General features: G+C 37.8%; 1 long non-coding RNA gene across 1 annotated transcript; it reads right to left on the reverse strand.

Moving 5' to 3' along the window:
• Nucleotides 1-403: 403 nt before the first annotated feature.
• LOC147396201 (uncharacterized) lies at nt 404-2,354 on the reverse strand. Its single transcript, XR_015180701.1, has 3 exons — nt 1,940-2,354; nt 750-1,695; nt 404-641 (listed from the first exon to the last, which is right to left on the reverse strand). It is a non-coding gene; the product is annotated as an uncharacterized LOC147396201 (long non-coding RNA).
• Nucleotides 2,355-18,569: the final 16,215 nt, after the last annotated feature.

The raw sequence follows: 18,569 nt of genomic DNA on the forward strand, positions 1-18,569 counted from the left end.
TAGGTTTTACCTGATGTCTAAAGAACACAAAAATAGATGACTAAAATTGAAGACATCGTTTTAAAACAGATGTCTATTGTATACGATAAAGTACAATTTAAAACTGAAGACACTATGTGAAAAAGGCCCATATTTGACGGTCTTAGCCCGTCAAATTTTGAGAAATTTGACGGACCCTCCCGTCAAATATTCTCTTGTAGAATTTTTTTTTTTACGGCCCTGGCCTATTAAATTATTGGAGAATGGACTTAAAAAAAAATCCATAGAGTATGACCGACAAATTTGGAGGTTTAACAAACAATAGCACGGTCTTCTAATTCACCAATCACAATGAACGAAATAATATATTAAAAAAATCAGAAAAAGAAAAAACAAAAAAAAAAATCATAAAACAAGTTCCAAATTAAATTAAATAACCCAAAATTAATATACATGTAAACCTCTTTATTAAGATCGAAAATTATGTCAAAGCTACAAATAACTGACAATAATTAAACTAACAAATAACTTTGTAGCAGAAACCACCTTTATATAAGAACCTTGAAGCACATCAACTTTGCATGGTAACTTCTGTATGCGCGCATTCCCAGTACCGAGTTGATAGTTTGCACCACTTCCCCAACTGAAGACCTCCGAAGAAACTGAAAACATAAGTGATCACTCATGATATCAACTAACCCATCTATGGAAGCCACAATAACAAAATGAACCTCAGAAGTTTAACATATAGTCACATTGTGATAACAAACCTGAATTACGCTCATTTCCAACAACCTGCAACACAGACCCGCAGAGGAGATCAACAGGGGTACGATTTTTGGAGTCCTCCAATGCAAGTGAAGCACCAGATTGAAGAATGCTCCCCACTACAAAGCAGATATCTTGGTGTTGTGTAAATAAATATACAACAAAATGAACTTTTTGGTAAGTAGAGATGTAGACCAACAAGGCACGCATTGTCCTAAGGAAGATTAATAGTCCCCTGCACTTGATGGTGTGTTGCTTAGAGGCTCAAGTATTTTTATCCTCAAGATTTAACAATCTTCTATCGAAGAGAAGGTATAGAACTCCATTTATCACTTGGGTTTAATTCATCAAAAAATATTAAACCAATGAAATGTTTATTTTAAAGACGAATGATTGATTTAAGACATTGTGATTGTTCAATGTATCCTATGTGTGCATGTGAACAAATGTGCTGGTTTTCCTCATTAAATCATCAAAGAGATATGACGCATGGTTGGACGAGAACCTATGCAGATGGTTACGTTCATCAATGCACCTATCTCTTTAATATGCAATTTTACAGACCAACTTGCTACCAATGAACACCATAATAAGATTGGATTGGCTAAGTGCAACTCAAATATCTTCACATACAAAATTGAACGAGGTACTGTATTCTCAGTCGGTAACAATTACAAACCAAAAGCATTAATGTTTTTCACTTACTCTATAACATGAATAGATTTCAACCAAGACTTTTTTCTTTTCTTTTCCTTTAGGAATTGAATAGTGCTCACTCTTTAATTTCTCCATTTATAATGTCTCATTTGAGACATATATTTCAGCCATACATACCTGTTGAGAGAACGCATAAGCTAGAGCCCTTTCACGCCTGGTTGTTGCTTCCAATCTATTTTGGATCCTTAGTTTCAATATGTTGCTACTCACTGTGCTGTCATCCCATTCTTCCTGCAGAATGCATTTAACATATAAAATGATTTAATCTGAATAGATGTATTCAAGGTCTAAAATGACTTAGTCAAGTGTTTAACTCATCTGAATCACCTCAGTTTAGATTCAAACAAACAAGTCAGATAAATTAAGTAATTGAAACCTTGCATAAAAAACCTAAATCTTCAATCCAGATCTAAATGTATAGGATAAAAAACCTTAATACAATATATATGAAGAAAAGAGGGATTAAAGAGAGTACCTAGCCTGAAGTCGCAATGATTCCTGGCTTGTCGCATGAGGTGATGCAGCAATCTGATCCTTCGAGCTATTAGAGACAGATAACAAGATCGATAGGTCACTTTGAGCTATCAGAGACAGGTAGCGAGGAGATACAGAAAGAACGAAGATCAAATCTAGGAGATCGATCGATCAAATAGAGTGGGAGATGAGATCTATCGAGGGAGACAGATCGAAAGAGAGATCGATTGAAAAAGAGACTGTGAGAGAGAGATAGAGAGGTCAATCGATCGTTGGAGTGGTCGATCGATCGAGAGAGCCATTGTGAGAAAGCGATGGACTGTGAGAGATCGATCGATCGATCGATGACTGAGAGAGAAGAGAGAGACTGTGAGGGAGAGAGCGTGAGAGGCGATCGATCGATGAGAGAGGCAGAGAGGTAGAGAAACAGTGAGAGAGAGAGAGAGAGAGAGAGAGAGAGAGTGAGATTATAATTTGGGTTTTAAAACGTGGTCCACGGGCCGCGGATTTTGGGTTTTAAAATTTGACGGGCCAGGCCCAACAATTTTTTTACACAAATTTAGGATTTTCACGTAGTGAGACATCTGTTTTGCCAAAACTGTTGTTTAAAGTACGATTTAAAAAAAAATGATTTTCTGGTTTTTCTGTGCATCACCTGCATCAGATAATACACCCAAAAAGAAGAATAACATCGATTTGATAAAACAAACAATGACAATACAATATATAAAAGCAATTTGATATATATAACAAAAACATGCGGGCCAAGCTCCCCAAAGGCTGTTTTTTTATATTGTTCAATCATGTGGGTACCACTAGGTGATAGTATTAAAAAGCTTTAACAACAAAATACGCCGAAAAACATTACATGGTATTGTGGTAGGTGTTCTACGGGAAATGTCCTCATATAAAGCATCTACCAGTACGGGTGTTGTTATCATTGAGGTGGTCGAGGTTGCGGGTTGTGCTGCTACTGAGGCCTTGGTTGGTTCTATTGAGGACAAGGAAACTGGTGGCCTACACTTTGCAGGCAGCTCTTCTTGATATGCCTCCATTGGCCACATTTGTACTAATTTTATCTTCCTTTCTTGATAGATTCAGCTTCTTTGGGTGCTGCTGTAAGGGCAACTCATGGGTGGTACTCCTACAGTAAGGGAAAATATGTGTCCTTTTCATGCTTGTATGAGAGCAAGTTGGAGAACACATCTCTCAGCTGCAAGCTTTCAATGCTAGCTGGAGACCCACAATTGCTATCCAAGTACACTTTGATGATGAAGAAACGAATTGATATTGACAACAACCACGTCCAAAATCTGGGTCGCTGATAAATTCATAAGTAAAAGTGGAAGCATAGGTTCAGGTTAGATTAAGAATGGATGAGCTCACCAATAATAAACCTTCACTTAGAATAGAGTATCTTCCAATAAAGTTGGCTAAATATAGGGAAATTATTTATTTGAAGATATATCAAGAGTCATGATAACCTGACTCCTCCACGTGGCATACTCAAAATACTCTATTGACATGGCATGTGCTAGAACCATAGATTTTATGCCTCAGGATACACATCTGCACATCCCCATAATATATGTGCAATTGTGTATCCTGGGGAGAAAGGAACTATGTTTCTAGCACATGCCACATCAGGAGAGTATTTTGATTATGCCACATGGGGGAGTCAGGAAATCATTAGTCATATAAGGTACAAATAGTTGAGAGCATAGACACCAGAAATCATGATGATGCTAAGATGGATGACTTTGTTTAATTGCTTTTTAAATGCATTTCCCAAATTCTTTACCTACAGAGAGTTTTTGGACTTAATTCTGATGCAAGGTGATATATAGGACAAGTTCTAAATAACTAAATGGGACACAACTCTGCCATTGTGCTCTAACCAGACTATTGCGGTCTCTCAATCTCTGCCTCTTATTATCATTGCAAACTTACTGATGGTAACTCTTGATCTTTTGTTCACAGATCCTACAACGTCCACCAATTCTATCTCCGCCAATAAGGCCTTGTCAATCAATTGTGTTTACAATTGTGTGCCCCCAGTTTGTTGTTTCTCCCAATAATTCAAAAACATTTAAATTTTAACTAAATCAGTAATATCTGGATATGATATAACTAACATGTTACCTCAATACAAAATTCCCCAGTCTCTGGTTCTTCGGCCAAAATGCTGTCAAACTTGCAGTAGAAGAGGATTTTTCAGATGTGTAGACAGATCGTGGTACTAGACTAGTGGTATACATGCAAATTAGATTGCCCATTCCACAACAAATAAGCTTACTTTGTAAGAAGAGTTAAAATTAAAACAAATAAATAGAAATATAAAAAACAAAAGTATTATCTGGGATCTCCAACAATACAGACGTTGATGTCCTCCCCTAGGCCTCTCAGCTTCATGCCTTCATGAGTGAACTTGTGGATGCCTCCCAACAGCATAAGCAGGATGGCTCGTTTGATTTCTTGGTGACCGAAGACATTGGAGCCAATGCTATCGACAAGCTTATTGAAAAATATAGGATGTTCCTGCTAGAGAACATTACAGAACATGAAAATATACGCAGAAATTAATTCAACCAAAGAAAATGAGAGTAAACTCAACACAACCTACCGCTTGATGGTGGACATGGATACAATGTGCACCATCTGTTCAAGAGAAAAGGTCATATATCAGGAAAAAGAAAATCGATGCTAGTTCAGTGCTCCACTTACAAGCATATGTAAACTTGATGTCATTTTCATTTTTGTGGCACAATCTAGGTTATATATTTTCTTTATATGTTATAGCAATGATGGCAAATCATTTTTTGACACTAATACAGAATCAACTTAATGTAAACACTAAGCCTTCACTTGGGTGGAACTCTAAGTGGGAGAAGGAACTCTTGAAGTAGTGGGGGAAAATATACACTCAAACAAAATCTAACTAGTACTCATTGAGGAATCTAAACAACTAAGACAAGTCACATTCACACCAAATTAAAAAAGAAATAATGTGATCTACTCTAGAGAAAAGGAGAAAAAGATGGCAAGAGCATAATAAATTATATTGTTTAAGATCAAGATAAATGGTATAGAACTCAAAAGAGCGATGAAAAGAAATATACATACAAATGGAAACCCAAATCCAAATATTGGTTGCACCACCTCCAGGGGCCACTGATGCTAGCAAAGATAAAGCCATTGATATCAACTTTGTAGTGGCTGGTCCAGAGGCAGCATGGCCAGTCTGGCCTTCCATAGGCTTTCTTGAACGATGGCGACATGGCCAATCTGGCCTTCCACAACTACATCACTTAAGAATGAGAATAATTTGAACAGGCTTTGAAACAGTGATGGTTTGTTGTGATGGAAACATAGGAGTAGGAGGGGGAGGGCTACCCACGCCAAAATAATTGTTAGTTAAAGTATCTAGCAAAAATGATCATACCTAAAAGAGGTGTGCATGTAATATGCATGCACCACTGATTTTTCTCAATTGGCCTCTTGCACTTTGGACATGGCTTCGAGTAAATTAATATCCTGAGCATTGGATCAGCAGTATAAATCAGTATTGTGCAGAAAATGTAGGACAATTAACACATCGAAAGAAGAAACCACCTTATATTCCAACAAGGATGGACTCCAAAAAAGTACATTACCACAACTATCACTCAAATATATATAAATTAAAAATAATAGAAGTTGTGATTTCAAATAACAGAATATGTTATTTTTTGCTAATTAAAATGGATATTTTTCATAGTGAGATACATCTAAAGTTCCATGTATCCTGCAGAAAGTTTAAGATATATGGAACTTTATCACTCCGCAAGTGTAAAAAAATAATGATATAGTAATCTTAATAAGGGATGAAACAGTGATTGTGTACATCCACAAAATCTTTCTCAATCATGATTAATGGAAGCCCTACCTAGTTTTTCAAAACCACCAAGGGCCTAAGACTAGGAGCACATCTATCCATTCCTATGTAATATCATAATTGAAGACTTTGGTAGAATTACTTCAAATCCAAGAGCCATAGGAAGCCTTCAAGGCTTTTTCAATATTGAACAAGGGCAAATGATGTCCCACCAGCAATTCACCTGGAAAATTGATCTTTGTTGATGCTTACCCCCATCACAACTTCGATTCCTCAAACAGTTGTGTTGATTCAATGCAGTGTCGAGGTTGATGGTTCACTTTTCTAAGGCCATGGTTAACCTATCCATTATTGATATTCCTCCTAACCAAAATCCCAAGATAACCCACCAATCACTTAAATACGAATGAGGTTTACAACATAGATCCTCAAGGTTGCTTTTGCCTTACTAAAATATTAATAGAGGCATTAGGAAAAAACGGGGATTATTTTTAGAAAAATGGAGGTTTGAGATATTAAATAGCCCATTACACTATTATAAAGCTACTGTTATAGCCTTGAGGCGCCTCAAATTATAGCTTAAAGGCATATGCCTCTGCAGGCTAAGGCGTAAGCCTCGATATGACCTATTGTGGCTAAAGTCCTGCATCCTACCATGGGGCAGGCATCTCAACAGATTTAAAGTGCTCCTTTCATATCATTAGTCCTCATAGTGATCCATAAATAGAACTCATAAACAACTAGAGTAATAGCTCCTAAGCATATTTGGATTAAACATAAAGCATAGACCGCTACCTAAGAGGCTCTTTTGTCTATTTAATCAAACAGCTCTTGCAATAAAAATGCACCTCATCTCGGGAAGAGAAGCACTTTATATCTATACCAATTAATCATGAAAACATACATATAAGATTAGCAAATTGTAGCAGCTTCAGTAATAAAACCATATAAAAATGAAAAGCAAAGAATAAAATAGGAAATCAAACAAGTTCACATGAATGGACATCATTTTTGTCAGGATTCAGCAAAACTATATAGATATTCCAACATTTTTCTCCCCCGCTTCATTCATAGATAACAAAGCCCATATAAGTTATTGTACCTGATACACACAGGTTCTAATGCCACTCGTGTTTTTGATTGGTTTTTGATTGATTAGCTTTCTTTTGCATGGTACTACAGCCAGCGAAGTTATATTACAAATAGATGCCTACACTTAAAAATAGATGTTCTCAAAACTGAAATGCTGTGTTTATTACTAAAACAGCAGAGAATGGCCAATCGAACCCAAACGATCAATCTTGGTTTGCATCCCACCATTTCCCAGCCATTGCAAATATTAATCATATTGACACATTCTAATATCCCTTTGAATAAATCTAATTTTCTGAAATGACTATGGTTTGATGCACCTGGTATAGTCATGTGTAACAAAGCAGAATGGAACTCAAGGTAAAACCAAAATACTACTGTTTTATATGCTGGATATTGATGGGATTTATATTAGTTGTTTATTCCCTAATCAAGGTACTAATCTACATCTCCTGTCTCACCAACTTGACACCTTCAATAAAGAAATCAGGTAGAGTACTCACTATTTTTTTCGGGTACCTGAGGTTGTCCTTTAACATCCATATTTCGGTTGGAAGGATTAATGTAATTGAACTGTGCAGGAACAGAGCCATGGACAGGGTTTCATTGGACATTAGACCTAAAAATCGAGATTTTTTAAACACGAAGGCATAACATGTTTACAAACAAATAAAGTAGTTGTACTCCTTTAGAAATAACTCAAACATGAATCAGATTTGAGACAATTCATTGTAGTTCATGAATGACAATAAATGGCAGATGTCCATAGTTCATGAATAATAAAGGCCATTGTGATGATGAAAATACCTTAATTCCAACAGTTGAGCCTATGAGAGGGCTATAAAAAATGGTGGAGGCATGTTCATGAGAGCAATAACAACATAAAATGTTTTATCCAAAACATCAAAATAATAATTTTAGTCTCAAAAGATTTACCACGAGAGACATCATTAATGGGGGGTGAGTACAAAGATGGCAAATTCTTGAAGTTTTGCAAAGAAAAAGGCATCACAAGACATTTCGCTGTGAAGAAAAATCATCAACAAATGGTGCGATCGAGAAGATGAATAGAACTCTCATGGAAAGAGAGAGAGAGAGAGAGAGATGCATGAGGCTACATGCAAGGTTGCCTGAACCATTTTGGACGGAATTAGTTAACCATACTTGTTATTTGGTTAATAAGTCACCATCAAAGTAGCTTGAATTTAATTGTGTCGAAAATATATGGATGAAAAAAGAAACTGACTACTCTACATTGAAGGTATTCGGATGCAAGACATATGTTTTCATTCCTAGTGATAAGAGAAATAAATTGCAATCAAACTCACTTAAGTGCATCTTCCTCGGATTCGAGAAGAGAGTAAAGTAAGTCAAGCTTTGGGATCTAGTAAATAAGAAGAAAATCCTTAGTAGAGATGTGGTATTTGATGAAGATTCCATGGCAAAGGAAGAATTCAAGAAAGATGATGGTGAGAAGTCGATTTTTGGTAACAAGGTAGTTGTTACCGAAATTCTTATCAGCACGGAGAAAAATATAAGGGAAAAACTAGAAATTCAATTTGAGGAGGGTAGCATATCCGGTGGGGAAGAACAACAACAAGGGAGGGTTCAAGATGAGCTTTCTAGCGTAGCACATGAAAGGCTAAGAAGAATCATCAAACCACCTCAAAGGTTTGGATGGGAAAATGAAGTGCACTTTGCACTAGTGCCAAGCGAGGGAAATCTCACTAAACCGGTTACAAGGGACAAGTTCGAGCATTGCTTGAACTTGCTTAATCTCATTGTTTATTGAGATTAAAAGGCACCTTCCCACTTGAGGTGCGTGGAGATGAGAGGTTTCTCATCAAGGCAGAGGTGTTATAAACACGTCGAGGTTCCAATGTTTCCAATAGTTGAAGAGTTGTTTTTGCCAAAACGGAGATTGTTGAAGTATGGTTCAAAACGTATTGGGCTCGATCGAAGTGTGTGTGTGTTTTTTGGGTTGTTCTAGAGTAATTTGGATTGGACTTATAACTGAAGTGAGTGGCCCACTTATGTGGTGCTTCTAAAAGGGGTTTTATTTTCTTTTATTGTAATTCCAAGTCTACGTCTTTTCTAGATAATAAAGAAGAGAAAGAGAGAAAACTCAAGAGATGAGAGGTTTGGGAAGATTGAGATCTAGAAGAAGGTGAAGCTAAGTGATAGAGGTGACTCCTTGTATCGATTTGTCCCATTTTCTTCATAGTGAAATTGAATTCCAACTCTCATACCTCCGTGGATGTAGTCTGTAATAACCCCAACCACAGGTACATGCATTCAACGTCGAAAATCTTCAAGATTTTCTATAATCTTTTATAGATATATATTTGGTTAGTTACTAAATAACATCCCTATAATCAAGGAAAATAGGTAGGTTGTTTTGATTTGTTTCTTACGATTAGGTTATTTGAATTGTTAAGTAGGACTCTTGTTTCTATAAATTGAGAGACCATTGAATAAAAAAATATAAGAATTTCATCCCAATCAGAATTTAAGAAGTTGGCTTCCTCAAATTAGCCAAAATGTTCCATTTTTTCTCTTCTTTCTCCATATTTTCTTCATTAAAGTTGCAGGTACTGTTACAAGTGGTATAAGTGTCAAAATACTTGAGAAACTAGAACATTTGAAGAGAACTTTTTGGAAGCGTTGCTCTTTGACTTCAACAACTTTGATTTTCTTCCTTTAATTCCATCTATACTTGGAATCTAATTGATTTCTAATATTCAGCATATATACATGGCAAGATAATATGTACAGCTAAGATTAGAGTCCTAAATTGTATAAACCCCTAAAATTGTATACAGTAACATCCCCCCTCAAATTGATGTTGGTAAGTCAACCAATAACAATTTGCCAACAAGAAATTGATGCTACTGTCAAGTCATAACTTTGGTGAAGACATCAGCCACTTGAAGATCAGAAAAGATGTGAGGAAGAGATATCACCCAACTTTCCAAGTATCTCGAATAGAATGACAATCAACTTCAATGTGCTTGGTGCGTTTATGGAAAACGGGATTGGTGGCAATCTGAATAGCACTAATGTTATCAACATTAAAAGGGGCAGAAGTAGTCTGAGGAAACCCAAGCTCCTCAAGAAGACCACGTAGCTATACAATTTCAAAACAAGCAGTAGACATGGCACGATACTTGGCTTCAGTAGAGGATTTAGAAACATAATATTGTTTCTTACATCTCCAAGAAATTAAGGCATCACCTAAAAACATACTCCAACCTGTAGTAGATCGACGTGTATCCGGACATCCAGCCCAATCAGTATCACTATAGGCAACAAGTTGAAGAAAGGAGCCAGTAGGAAAGAACAACCTACGAGTAGGTGAACCTCGAAGATAGTGGATGATGTGGCGAACTACAACAAGATGGAGATGGCGAGGACAAGACATAAACTGACTGACCTGATGAACAACATAAGAGATATCAGGTCAAGTAGTGGTCAAGTAGATAAGACTCCCAATCAGGCATCGATAGAGAGTAGGATCATCCAGGTTCCCTTCATCTTTCCTGTATTTGACATTTACTTCCATAGGAGTATCAACAAAAGAAGTGTCCTCCAAACCAGCCAAAGTGATAAGATCTTGAATATACTTATTCTGGTCCACGAAAATACTATGGGCTCGATGATGAACTTCCAATCATAAGAACTATGTGAGCTGGCCAAGATCTTTCATATGGAAAGTTGCATGTAACAGCTGCTGAAGCTTAGTAATCATACCATAGTCAGTGCCAGTAATGATAATATCATCCACATAAACCAAGTGAAGGACTATACCCAACGTAGACGTGTGAAACAAGAGAGAAAAATCATACTGACTTTGTGTAAAACTGAATGAAAGAAGTGTACTACGAAACTTCTCAAACCAAGCCCGGGATGCCTGCTTGAGCCCATACAGAGAACGCCTTAGCTTACAGATATCATGAGGAGAAGTAATCATACTAGAGGGAAGCTTCATGTAAATCTCTTCCTGGAGATCACCATGAAGAAAGGCATTATTCACATCCATTTGATGTATTCGCCACGACTGTGAAGCGGCAATAGCTAAGATGGTTCGAACCGTGGTCATTTTGGCAACAAGAACAATTTTCTCCTCATAATCAATCCCATATTCCTGCTTGTTACCCAAAGCTACGAGGCGAGCTTTGTACCGATCCAAATAGCCATCAGAAAGAAGTTTTACAAAGAAAACCCATTTACTCCTAATAGGTTTGACTGTAAGAGGACAAGGAACAATATCCTAAGTATGATTCTCCTCAAGTGCTTGAAGTTTTACTTACATTGCATTTTTCTATCACTCATGTTCCATGGCCTATTTGTACCAAGAGGGAATGGAAATAGTGGATAAAGTAGCGACAAGAAAGATAGGAGAGAAGAAACCATACCTATTAGGGGGTCGAGAAGGACGAGTACACCGACGAAGAGTTGTGGAAGCAGGAGCTGGATCAAGCGTCAGGTCAAGATCGGAAGGGGCACAGAGGAAGTGGGACCAAACTCATGTTGGTTACGTCTTTCATACACAAAACCAGGTTTGAACCATTCCACAATTGTTGGAGAATCAGAAAAACAAGACAAAAGAGATAAAATGCAGATGGCAACTCAACATGAGATCGAAAGAAATATTGATTTTCAAAGAAAATCACATTCCGAAAAATCCCGTATACGACGACCATTTAGATCATAACAAACATAACCCTTTTGAAGGATAGCATAACCAAGAAAAACACACTTAATAGACTGAGCAGTAAGTTTATGTCGTTCATGAGGGAGATGCACAAAACAAACACAACCAAATGTATGAAGATCAGAATATAAAGGAGAATGACCAAACAACTTAAAGAAAGGAGAAACATGATTTAATGTAGGAGAGGGGAAGCGATTGATCAAATGAAATACAGTAGAAAGTGCTTCACACCAAAAACGAGGATGAACAAATGATTCAAGTAAAAGAGTTCTTACCACATCAAGAAGGGGGCGATTTTTCCTCTCAGCAACACCGTTTTGCTGTGGTGTCGAAGGACAAGAACGCTGAGAGACGATCCCTTTGCTTTGAAGAAAGTCCTGAAATTCATTAGACATGTATTCACTGCCAAAATCAGAGCGCAAGACCTTGATGCTCTCAGAGAATTGAGTCTCAATAAGTGCAAGAAAGCGCTTAAAGACTAAACAAACTTCGAACTTAGCCCAGAGGAAGTAAACCCAAGTAAAGCGACTAAAATCATCAATGAAAGTAACAAAATATTTGTAATGCGCATGAGAAACAACAGGTGCAATCCCCCAAACATCACTATGAATAATATCAAAAAATTGTGAGACACGAGATGCATGATGAGGAAAAGGTAGAACTTTACTTTTGCCAAGTTTGCATGATGTACAATCAAAAGAAAGATCAAGAGAAGAACATGTTTTATTTCCCAATAATCTAGAATTAAACAAAGTACGAAGTACATCAGAGTTTGGGTGGCCTAGACGTCTATGCCACATCTTATTTCCAGAACCAACAACATTACATGCAAACGAAAGTAAAGGGAAACTACGAATAATAGTGGAAGGGGAGAGATGAAGAGGAAAAAATCGTCCCACTTTAGGCCCCTTCGCTATCATCTTCCCTGATACTTGATCCTACATAACATAAGTAGAACGGGAGAAATGGACATTACAATTATTATCAACCAATTGACCAATAGAAATAAGATTTGTGAAGAGGTCAGAAGACAAAAAAACATCAATTAAGGAAGAGGAAAGATTACCAATAGCATTGATAGGCAGAGAACTGCCATTAGCTTTGTTAATTTCCAGATTTCCATCATAATTTCTGACATTGGAAAGAGGAACAACAATATTGGTCATATGGTTAGAGGCTCCAGAGTCAAAATACCATGGCTTAGAAGAAACTTTATGATTACCTGAGAGCCTAAAAGTAGAAAAAACAGAAATGATCATCTATTGTACCATTTCAGAAGTGAGTGTGTTCGGGTTTGCTAAGGCTGTAAGAGCAAGAATAAGAACACCGACGAGGTAGTAGGCAATGCAGCAGAACTAACGGCACCAATGGAAGCATGATAAGTACCCTGCTTCCTTTTAGGTCAAATGGGACAAACAGAGATGATATGACCCTATTTCTTGCAGTAGTTAAGAACTTCTTGGGACAATCCCGAGCAATATGACCAAAGGCTTTACAACTAAGGCACTGGACAACATGCATGTCTCTACCCTTATTCCTCCCTTGTGCTGCATAACCCATAGAAACAAGTGCACTAACATTGGCCCAATGTTCCATGGTAGCTTGATTTACGATACATTGCTCCTCACAAAGAAGTTCACTCAAACAGGCATCCAGAGATGGTACAGGATGACGATTCATCAAATTATACCGTGCAATGTCAAAGTCAGGTCGTAGCTTCATCAAGAATTGATCACGCTTGCTGGTTGCATGCACTACTTGGACAGCAGAGAGAGTTGCAGCGAGAACATTAACATAGACAATGTTGGAATAATTAGCCCAAAGAGTTTGAAAACCAGAAAAATATTCCGCAATTGAGAGACTTCCTTGTGTGAAATTAGCCATCTCATACTCCAATTAAATCGCCTAGTAGAGTTGTCTTGATTGTAAACCGTGTTGAGATAATTCCACATAGATGTAGCAGTTTTATAAGGCCTCAAATTGATAACAAGATGAGGCTCAACCAAGCTAAGGATCCAAGTCATAACCCGCGTCCCTAATTTCCCACTTAGACAAAGCTTCGACACCTTGAGGTGCAAGAGCATTCCCATCAATATGACCCCACAATTATTTTCCTTTAACAAATAATTTAAATTGAAACTCCAAAGCAGAATAATTTTTGCCAGTAAACTTAATATGGAACGATTCCAACTTATCTGATGACATGATGCAACTAAAAGACAGAGAATATCCCACCAGAAAATTGTAACTTGCGCCGTGAAAAAAAATTACACAAACAAACACACACCAGAAAAAATATATTGCACCGAAAAGAAGCACAAACTAGGAACGTAATAGAGGGCACCAACGTACTGAGAAGAACCTGTTGACCAAAAACCAGAAACTTGCAATAGAGATCTCCGAAAGCCACAACCAATCAGAAATTAACAATAGAGGCTCCGAAAATAATATCCCAGACAAGGAAACACGACAGAAGACACCGACAACAAATAAAAAAAAGCAAAGCCAACCCAGACTTCCAGAAAAGAACTGGAAAATGCAATAGAGGTTGCCGACAGCAAGAACCGAACAAAAAACAGTCACAGGCAGAACCGAAATCACCAGAAACACCCCGAGAGAAGAAAAAAATTAACTGATGCAAGTACACGGAATCTAATTGATTCCTAATATTCAACATATATACATGGCAAGATAATATGTACAGCTAATATTAAAGTCTTAAATTATATAAACTCTTAAAATTGCATATGATAACAATAAGAGCCACTCATCCTTGGACTACTTCTTCCCCTAATTTTTTTCCTTTGGTTTATGGTCGAGACAGGCTTGCAAATGGCATCACGTAAGACAAATAGAGATTCTTTTGAGAAAAATGATGGAACTGATCAATCAACAACAACAAACCTTCAATGCTTTCAAACAACATTTTGTCTCTATGGAATCCCGACAACAAAGTCGTTTTGAGGTCATGGAAAAATAGCAACAGATATTGGCAGAATCTATTCATTGATTGGAGGGAATCCACCATAATGGAAACGTTGGGGGCCAGAATTCCAAAATTCCTTTGATGGGGTCCTATTCTATCAGCATTTGTGAGGATCAAGTGATCACACAATCCTCACAATGACAATCTATTAAGCCTGATACTATTCTACCAACATAAGGAATCATGCTACGTCCAATATGCTTGGATTTTCCCTGATTTGATGGCATAGATCCAATCGGTTAGATGTACAAGACATAACGATTTCTCAAATATCATGAGGTCCCTTCTAATCAACGTGTTTCCATGGCATCATTCCATCTCAAAAATGAAGCCATGCAATGTATCAATGGACACGAAAAAATCTTGAAATTCTTCTGTGGAAAACTTTTAAGGATGTTCTTCTATCTTGTTTTTGCCCCACTGAATTTGAGGATCATTTTGGTGATCTCACCAAGCTTTGACAAACGGGTTCCCTTTGTAAATATCAAGCAGCTTTTGAACTTCTCTCTAATCACACACCAGGAGTTTCCCAACCACTCTTAGTAAGTCGTTTTATTAACGGATTGAAGGACGACATCCATTTGGATGTCAAAAGTTGACGACCACTGACACTAGTTGAGACCATTACCTTAGCTCATTTGTATGATGAAAGGCTTTCACTTACTCGCAAGCATAACCGCTCGAACTTTACTCGATCGTACCCCTTTATGTCTCCAAACTCCACCTTTAGCTTCTACAACACCAACATCATCAAATTAGAGATGCGTGGACAACAAGAACGTGGCCTTTACTATAATTACAATGAGAAGTGTGCTCCCGACCACCATTGCAAAGCCAACAGTTCTTATTGATGGATGGCTTCAATCCCAAAGATGATGATGAGTCTCTATTAGATGATGACGTTACAAATGACCCCACTCCTCTACCTGATATTCTAGAACCTGAGCTATCACTTCATGCTTTAGTCGGGACGCAAACACCCCAAACTATGCGTGTCACAGGCCTTTTAAAGGGTCAACCTATCAAGATCTTTATTGATAGTGGAAGTACTCACAACTTCCTTCATGCACGGGTGGCTCGATGACTTGGATATGTCCCCAACATAGGAGCTGATCTCCACGTCATGGCAGCTAATGTTGAGAAGTTGAAAAGTCAAGGTTTCTGTAAGAATAGCTAGCTTTCAATCCAACAACATACTTTTTTATTGATGTTTATCTCTTGTCTTTCGGTGGGTGTGACATGGTTCTTGGAACCCAATAGTTTCGAACCTTGGCCCTATTCTTTGGGACTTTGAGAAATCATGGATGTGTTTTCATATTGGTTCTACCAAAGTCACCTTAACTAGTGAAAATAATCCAACAGTAACGGTCTTTGATCCCTCCACAATACTGAAATCATTGAGGGAAGGAGCCCCGGGAGCTTTTCTACAAATTTAGTGACGTCTTCAATGATCCAATCGACTTACCAACATATCACTCTCACGACCATTGGATTCCCCTCCTTCCAGGTCGCATGCCACCAAATGTTCGTTCATATCGATACCCGCATTTTCAGAAAGGAGAAATTGAAAAAGGTCATCCAAGAACTTGTTTGTAACGGAGTTATTCAGCCTAGTTGCAGCCCATATTCTTCATCGGTCCTACTTGTCAGTAAGAAAGACGGCTCTTGGCGTATGTGCATCGACTACCACGCTCTAAACAACATCACCATCAAGGACTTCTTTCCTATCCCTGTTATTGATGAACTCCATGGTTCGGTTTATTTTAATAAGTTGGACTTGAGATTAGGCTATCATCAAATCCGCATGGCTACAGATGATATCCCTAAAATGGCATTCCGTACTCTTGAAGGACACTACAAATTCCTTGTCATGCCATCAAATGCACCATCTACTTTTCAACACCTCATGAACAACATTTTCAAGCAGTACCGTCACATTATTGTTTTGGTTTTCTTTGACAACATTTTGATATATAGCAAAACTTGGACTAACCACCTCAATTGCATCACATTGGTGCTTACAATCCTTTGGACCAATGCCTTATTCGTCAAATGCTATAAATGTTACTTCGGTGTTACTACTATAGAGTACTTCGGTCACATCATCTCCAATAATGGTATCGCTACTGATCCTACTCTTGCTTTTATATCTCGACCAATTCCCACTTGGCTTGATTCTGTTACCCAAGAGCCTATTTCAGATCCAACACTTGTCAAAATCACAGAACAACTTCAAGTCAACCCAACCTCTGTTCCTTATTTCTCCATCATCAACGATTGATTCTGCTACAAACATCGCATTGTCGCCAACATAGATTCCCCTCATAAAATTACTATCCTCCAATATGTTCATGATAGCCCTGACGTCGGTCATTCGGGCTTCCTCAAGACTTATAAACGGGTCAAACATGTTTTTTATTGGAAAGGCATAAAGCGTGATGAAACTATACATTGCAGCCTGCGATACTTGCCAATAAAATAAGTCTGAATCCCTTGCCACCCCTGGGTTGCTTCTGCCATTACCCATTCCCCAACATATTTGGACAGAAATATCTATGGACTTTATTGAAGGTCTTCCTCCATCTCATGGAGAAAGTGTTATCTTTGTCGTGGTTGATCAACTTTCCAAAGCCCCACATTTTATTCTCCTTTCTCACCCCTTTTCGGCTACAACTATTGTTGTTGCCTTTGTTGAGCATGTTTTCTAGTTATATGGAATGCCATTGTCTATTGTTTGCGATCAAGATGTGGTATTTACTAGTAACTTTTGGCGAGAATTCTTTTGCTTACAAGGGATCGAACGAGACTTATTTGCGTTGGTAAAATGACTCTCTTGGGCAGAATGGTGGTACAACACCACTTACCATGAGTCGACACGTCTAATGCCATATGAGATAGTGTTTGGACAATGCCCTCCCACTATAGAGATGTATTTGCTTGGAATAGCCCGCGTCCAAAGTGTGGAGGATGGCTTATTGGATCGTGATCGTACCTTGTCCCTATTCAAGGATAATCTGTATCTACCTCAACACTGATTCAAACTTTCTATCGATAAACACAGAATTGAATGGGAATTTCTCATTGGTGATGAGGTCTACCTCTGTTTACAACCTTACTGTCAACATTCGGTCATTAACTCCAAATTTAATGGTCCTTACAAGATTTTGGATTGGATTGGCTTTGTGGCTTACCGTTTGGATTGCCACCCTCTTCCAAAATCCACAACGTTTTCCATGTTTCTCAACTAAAGAAGTTGGGTACATACCAACTTTTGTTGATGGAGGAGTTTTGAGCAAAGTCCCTGAGGCGATCCTCAATCGTCAGATGATCAAGCGTAACAATGCAGCTTATACGGAGGTTTTGATTAAATGGTTGGATCAACTAGTTGAAGAGACTACATGGGAATTATGGTCATCCATTACGGACCGTTTCCTAGATTTCGAGCCTTAAGGACAAGGTTTTTTTTTTTTTTTTCGATTGAGGGTATAGTGTAACAATCCCAATCACAGGCACGTGCACTCGGCGTAAGAAACCTTCAAGATTTTCTATAATGTTCTATAGATATCTATTTGGTTAGTTTCTAAATAACATCCCTGTTATCAAGGAAAGTAAGTAGGTTGTTTTGATTTGTTTCTTACATAACTGGCCTGACTGAAACTAGAAGTCCTTCTCGGAAAATCAAGCAAGCATTCTCTTTTCAAAGTGACCATCGCCTGTAACCGAACTAACGGTATGAATTCTATGATCCGCCTGGAACTACTAATCTACTCGTGAATAGAACAATCAAAGAAGTTGCTAGATATCAGGCATGGTGCCTTATACAAACAATAGTAAAAAAAAAAAAAAAGCTTATGCACGTAGCTCGAATCTCCTCACGCGGAACAAGAACTCGAAAAAGTACTTAGGTCAAAATCTACCTAATGAGATCGAAAGAATAAAACTAGGATTTATACGAGTTTACTGAA

The sequence above is a fragment of the Akebia trifoliata genome, chromosome 8 (assembly GCF_017979445.1).
Source record: "Akebia trifoliata isolate Shusen 1 chromosome 8, ASM1797944v1, whole genome shotgun sequence".
NCBI lineage: Eukaryota > Viridiplantae > Streptophyta > Magnoliopsida > Ranunculales > Lardizabalaceae > Akebia > Akebia trifoliata.